The sequence below is a fragment of the Chenopodium quinoa genome, unplaced genomic scaffold (genome assembly GCF_001683475.1).
Source record: "Chenopodium quinoa cultivar QQ74 unplaced genomic scaffold, ASM168347v1, whole genome shotgun sequence".
Classification (NCBI taxonomy): Eukaryota; Viridiplantae; Streptophyta; class Magnoliopsida; order Caryophyllales; family Amaranthaceae; genus Chenopodium; species Chenopodium quinoa.
Window position 1 is genome coordinate 6,229,335 of NW_018743850.1, and position 6,467 is coordinate 6,235,801.

General features: G+C 38.8%; 1 non-coding gene and 1 pseudogene across 1 annotated transcript; one reads left to right on the top strand and one right to left on the bottom strand.

Moving 5' to 3' along the window:
- Positions 1 to 370: 370 nt before the first annotated feature.
- Positions 371 to 3,934, bottom strand: LOC110686116 (annotated as a pseudogene).
- TRNAN-GUU lies at positions 3,775 to 3,848 on the top strand. Its single transcript has one exon. It is a non-coding gene; the product is annotated as a tRNA-Asn (tRNA).
- Positions 3,935 to 6,467: the final 2,533 nt, after the last annotated feature.

A 6,467-nucleotide genomic window follows, 5' to 3' on the forward strand; every position in this document is an offset into this window, starting at 1 on the left:
TTTTAAACTCATGATATCCTCCAAAACAGAGCAATTTAAAAAAAAAAAAAAAACACAAATATTAGTTTGGACTTTTTTGTTGTCGGTTTTCAAAATAATGATGCTTCTAATAAATTTACCTATTTTAAATTTATTTTTATGAAATATATCATAACATTCAAGATCAACAAACAAAAACACTGAAAACTACGGTGATGCAAGATGGACTCTTAGTATCAAACTTAAGTGTTAATTATCGTAATAACTCAAATGCCAAAGTATATGAGAAATTGAGTAATTACCACCTTTCTCCATTAATCAATCACGAGATTAAAGTTCCACCAAGTACTTGATAAAACCATAAGCATTGCAACACTAATTACACAAACACTGAATAAAATCTCAAGCATTGCAACATTTATTAATAAGAGTGTTACCTTACAATAGCAAAACATTAAGGGAAGCCTGGCTACCCAGGGCCCCGGGTATGGTAGGATAGGGAGGGTGATGCTAGCCATACTAGCGATAAGTAAAATTAACGAGTGACCGGAAGTAATATTTCATAAAAATTTATTAGTGAAGGGGGTTCTACAAATAATACAGATTACAGCCCCTAAGGCCCTAACATAAGCCCGTATAATCTTCGAGTACATTGCCCTTAGTAGCAGAAACTCTACCCTAGATGAGTTCGGTATTTCAAATACTGATGGAAAGGCCAAGGGGTTCATTGCCCTTAGAAGCAGAAACCTCAGTTGTGGATGAAACATTGATATGTACCTGCAAAACAAATTCAAAAAGAAAGATATGAGCTAAACAATCTAAAATGCAATTTATCTTAGCAGTAGCAGAACAGACAGATCATGAACATCTATAGACGGGCTTGGCACGCTCAGATTAAAGAGTTGGACCAAAAGGCAGAGCCTGATGTGCCTCGTGCCAATTTTGCTAAATCCAAAACTTAATCCTACCTGTAGAAGTGGAGCATTACAGCCACCAACACAACCACTGAAATTTGCTCAATCTTATAAACAATGTTCTTTGTGAAACTGATTTTATCCAAGAATGTAGCAAAAAAACCTGGTATGTAAAGCAACAGATCCACAAAACCATTCCAATAATATAACCATTAGCTCAGATTACAGCAAAAGTTGTCAAACAACAAGCACAAACACATAATATATTGTCAAACTATGTACATAATGTGCATTAGGCTGTCATATTTCATCAAACAAACCGCCACAAGCATGGACTGTCAAGCTAACTAATATGACTAAATGTACAGTCTCAGCTAGTTCTCTAACAGAATGCTTCTATGTTATATAGCCAAAAATCTTTAGAGGAGTTGAAACAGCATACAGAATTAAATAAGAGGCATATACCATGGAGCAGCAATACCCCAGAATATCCGAACACATTTTATAATGGAGAAAGTAAAGAATTAGCATAATAAAGACATGAGATGACTGTAGGGACTACAAATTACCTGAGAGAGCTGTGTATGCCTCATGAGATTTCGAAAGAGCAGCAGAGAAAAAGTAAAGATTCTCAGGGGTGATAGAGTGTCCTTTCCTTCATTCATTCTTCTGTCCTGGCAAGGGGGCTGACAACGAGCCACCATCTACCAATTCGATAAAGCTCAATGCTTTGCCTGAAAGTAGGCATGGAACATCTAAGAGCTTCATGCACTCAAGCCAGCCCAATTTTTAAAAGCAATTAGGGCCTCCATCTTCTTGAAGTTCTTTCTTCTCATTTTTGATACCTTCAATTTCTTGTGGTTCTCCATGAATGCTTGTTTGTATCTCCACTTATCCACGAAAATCTTCGATTCACGAGATGATTCCACTACTTGCATCACAGCATCAAAAAAACCTCCTTTAACCAGGGCATAGAGGAAAGCATCAATCAAGCTGTGATCTAACTTAAAGCCTACAGAGTCACCAGTCGAAGCTCGCCTTTTAACCTCATTCCAAAGCATCAAAACATTGAAGTATTTCCCTGCAGCTACATAACCATTAATCAATGACAAATAAGTCTGTCCATTAGGTCTAAAATGAAGAAAGGCCATTCTCCTAAATGTTCGACTAGCATCTTCGATCCGACCAGCCTTACAAAAGGCATGTATAATAGAATTCCAATCATGTGTTCCCACTTCAATGCGAGGGTCCTCAACTACCTCATCCAAGAATGCTGCCATCAATTCAGGCCGGTTATTTTCTGTCAAGCCAGTCATTATGGTAAGATAACTCCCTTTCAACTCCGATAGTCTTGCATCCCTCATGTCCCTAAATAAAGAAAAGGCAGACTGGAAATCCTGGCTTGACATTGCCGCTTCTATTAAAGAATCATAACAACTAACATCCAAGTGCAAACCAGAACAATTAATCTCCGCTACCATTTGTGCAGCCTCAGCTGTCCGATGCTCTTTGCAATAGGCTTTTAGTATTGACAAATACACACCAAGTCCAACAGCAGCTCCTAGAGCTTTCATCTCATCCAATATACTATGTGCCTTATCCAACATCCCAAGTACAATACAAGCGTTAACAATGCCAAAACCCGTTGTTCTTTCCCCTACAACACTTTCAGGTTCCAACATTTGAGCTTCAACAACCAATGCTGCTAAATCCTTAACACTCCCATGTTTAAGAAACCCTTTCACAACCTCACAATAAGTTTCCTCACCAAATTTCGAACCGTCCTCATCCCCTCCTTCCAAACATTGCAGGACTGTCTTAGAAATAGACTCTACATTTCCTGCCTTAACATACCCCCTAATCAAATTACTCAGAAACACCACTCTGTCAGTAAACCCAAACCCACCCATCAAACCCTCTAACTCACTAATCTTCCCTTCTAAACCCTTCAATGCATACAAATACCCAAGCAACCCGAAACTCAATTCGTCGGGCCTAACCCCTAAAACCGACATCAACTCGATAACCCTCTCGGCATCCTCCACCGATTCAAGATCAAAACAACACCCTTCTAAAGCAGAATTACAAGCATCCAAATCAGGAATCATATAATCCAACTTCTCATCAATGGCAACCCTACAATTCTCATGAAAAACACCCAAATAACCAACAAAACTCCCATTCTTCCTACTGATCTCAACCAACAAAGAACCCCAAACATCAAAAGGCACAAAAAACCTATTCTTAAACATACATTTAACCAAAGCAAAAGCAGGAGCAACAGTATTAGCAACAACCATAGAACTCAAAACTCTTTTCACAGAATCAAATTCCAACAAATTGGGATTCTTCTCGATCAAAAAAAACAACCGAAGCAAAACCCCTTTTGAGATTGTGAACATCAGAGACAGAACATAAATGGGTAATCAGTGAATTTGTGAGAGACTTACTGGGAAAACAGGAAGTGTTGGTGAGTAACTTGAATGATTTCCAAGCTTCATCGGTGTCGGAGGAGGAGAGAGAATGGTGGAGGGTGGTTTCTAAGGTGGCTTTGTGTTCGGAGGTTAAAGGGGTTGTTGGGGTTGGGGTTGCGGGTGACGGTGACGGTGACAGTGGTTTACGGGAGAAGAGAGAGGGTTGAAGGAAAGAGTAAAGAGAAGGGGTTTGTTCAGAGGTGGTGGAGAAGGGGTAAGAGTGCGGTGGTCGGAGGAGAGAGAAAGTGATTCGCCGCCGCATAATACGCCGGTTTTTTGGTGGTTTTGGGAAGTTGGTTTTGTGTTGTTTTTGATTGTTGTCTTTGTTTGTTGAAGTTTTTCCATCGTTTTGGGTTGTGTGTTTTATGGATTTTCATATAAATTAGTGGTTAGCGTTATAATAAGAAGCTGGGATAGCTCAGTTGGTTAGAGCGTGTGGCTGTTAACCACAAGGTCGGAGGTTCGACCCCTCCTTCTAGCGTATTTTTATATAGTTTGTTTGAATTATCATTTGTATTTAAGATAAGTATAAAATTTGTTATAATAGGGCCTAAATTTTGTTCTTAGCACAGGGCCTCTAAATTTTCCGAGACGACCCTACTCTCTAGCGTTTTTTGATATGACTTCTTTTAAATAGTTTGTTTGAATTAATGATTTGTACGAAGTACATAAAAAAAAATATTTTACTTTTTTTCATTGGACTCAAAAAGGATGGATGAAAATTCATTAATCAATGAAGAGCCAACTCTATAATTTTTATGTAAGTTTATGTATGAAAATATGAAATCATATGCTAAGCTCTCTTCTTTCTCTTCTCTCCTAAATCTTAGCCTCCATTTTTTTTCAAGGTTATAATAATGATTCCCTGTTTGAAAGAAACATACTCCGTTGAAAAAAAGAGTTTTGATCTCATTCGAAAGACAAGTGAAGCCTCCTCTATTTAAGTTTTATATGATTATTTTGTTGAATCTGTTTTCTTTGTCATTAATTATCAATTGTAGATGTTGTTAGAGCTAACAAAAAGTCGAGTTGCGTTGATGTTTGGTCTCATGTCAATTTCTTCTTGTTCATAAAATTTATCAAAAAAACTATGTTAAACGTAGGATATATAAGTGTATAATTTGACCACTTTATTTATCTAAACGGGTCGCGTTTAAGTTGGGTTATATCGTGTCGACTTCCTATTTTCTCTCACCAACTTCGTGTGCGTGTTGTGCTGATTTCGATCATGTTGTTGTGTCAGAGATTGCCAGCTCTAGATGCCATATGACGTTAATTAATGAAAATTAGTGTCATTCGAACTTTTTTTTTTAAAAATAATCGAGAGATACATAGACAGATTTAATAAATTAAATGTATTTAGATATTTCTATAAAAGTTTTTTTAAAAGCAAGATACTTCCTTAAAAGTGATGAAAAGATAAGTATTGCTTTAGATAGAATACATCATAAAACCGTGAAACCAATAATATTAGATAAAAGATTTGATTTATTATTATTATTTTTTTATTATTTTTGGAAAAGATTAGATAACAAATCATAAATGGATATGCATTATAAAACCGTGAAGCCAGTAAAAGATTTGATTTATTATTATTATTATTATTATTATTATTATTATTATTATTATTATTATTATTATTTATTTTGGAAAAGATTAGATAACAAATCAATTTATTTTTTCAACAATTAATTCATGATTTGATCATGTACTCGATCAACTAGGATGAATTCTTGTGACTTTTTTTTAACCAATTATGATTTGATCATGTACTCAAAGAGGGTGATTATTTACCAATTGGGATGATCATCTACTACCAATTGCATTATTAAGTTAACAATTAACGGGATTGTTTCGGGGTTTTCTGATGTCCTGCGGGAGAGTTACAATTCCGAGACTGGAACCGGACGCCTGTACCTGCAAAATAACGGAGACTCCTGAGAGCTCCGCCTCCAACGGTCAAGTTAGTACCTGATTAAGGAGTAGTTAATACAGAAATTAAAGTAATAAGGTCTCTCTAGGTGAGAGTATTTAATGAAGGTAATCTGCTTTGCTAGCGAGATCAGCCGGTTATTAGTGTGTTCTGTCAATTATTCGGTCCCTTGATTAATGAGGATTAATCGAGTATTTATAGCCTTGGGAAGCGTGCAACTCTCTAGGTTTAAGGTAAACCTAGGGCCGATCGGGCTTCTAGACTGAAATGGGCCTTGATGGCCGGTTGTCCCATTTGGCATGGGTGGACACGTGGCGTGTCTTAAGTGGTCCATGGAGGACGCGTGGCGGAACCTGGTTGGTCCACTTGTCAAACGGTGCTTGGTGGATAAAAATCCCCTAATCATTTGCCCCTCACAGGTGGCACGCGACTGGTCACGTGTCGCCTGTGACAGGCGTCGCACGGTGACAGGCGACGGCCCGTTACAGGTGTCACCTTGCAGACGGCCGGGAGACTCTCCCGCCCAAATTTGAATTCGGAGGCGACCCTTCGCCTTCTCATTTTGCCTATAAAAGGAAGTGCTGACTTCGGTCATTTTCACATTTGAGAATTTTTGCGAGAACATTCGGACCCCTGAACTTGCTCTGACATTTTCGGACTTTTTCTGCCTACCGCCTGTTCTGACAAGCCGACTGACCCGAACTTTCAGGACTTCATCAACTGTCATCCATTCAGGTAACTCAGTTCTCTTACTCTTAATTTTCTTTTTATTTTTTGAAATGGCACCATGGAAGCACACGACACGCCCTAAGTTAGTGATCAGCCGGTCACCGGGGACGGCTGAATCTAGGACTAGGAGTGCCGCCTGCCCTTTTCTGGACCCATCTTTGCCCTTTATACAAAGTCCGACTGAATCTGTGTCTATGCAGAACGTGATGGCCAGAACAAAAAAGACTGCTAGAATATCAAACTCAGACGGCTCCTCCCAAAGGGTACTCCTTAGCGAAACATCTGACCAGGCGCCAGATGTGGAACGAGGCGACTGTCAAGCTGACAGTTCTGAGAGAGGGACCAAGGTGTTCCCTTCTCATCTAACCGTGGACATGTCCAATTTACCTTCTGCTCCTTCTAAGGGAGAGGAGGCGGGCCCCTCTAGGAGAGGGGAGG